Here is a 366-nt window from a genome sequence, read left to right on the forward strand (position 1 = left end):
GAGGGCTTAAGCTGTGTTGCTGCTCTGCTCCGTCTGCTCTCGCGCACGTTTTAGCGTTTTTCTTTCTCAAACAGTTTTACGCGCTTGCTATGGCCGCTGCTCTTGTTGTTAGGTTGGCAAGGCCTCTGCTGTGTAAGTTCGTTTAATAGATCTTTGTGTTGCCGTGGTGTTGGCGGGCCGTATTCTGAAACAGTTTTCATGCGTGAGGGGGTGAGGAGAGAGAGACAGAGAGAGAGAGCGAGAGAGAGAGAGAGCGAGAGAGGGCAGAGTGCAGAGAGGGAACGGTCAGCCCGTCAGTGGTGAATGTCCTTGGCAGTATTTGAACCTGTAACTTTTAGTACCGCACGTGCGGGCGGTGGGCGGATG

The sequence above is a fragment of the Frankliniella occidentalis genome, unplaced genomic scaffold (assembly GCF_000697945.3).
Source record: "Frankliniella occidentalis isolate FOCC.00 unplaced genomic scaffold, Focc_3.1 Scaffold5, whole genome shotgun sequence".
NCBI classification, from domain to species: Eukaryota; Metazoa; Arthropoda; class Insecta; order Thysanoptera; family Thripidae; genus Frankliniella; species Frankliniella occidentalis.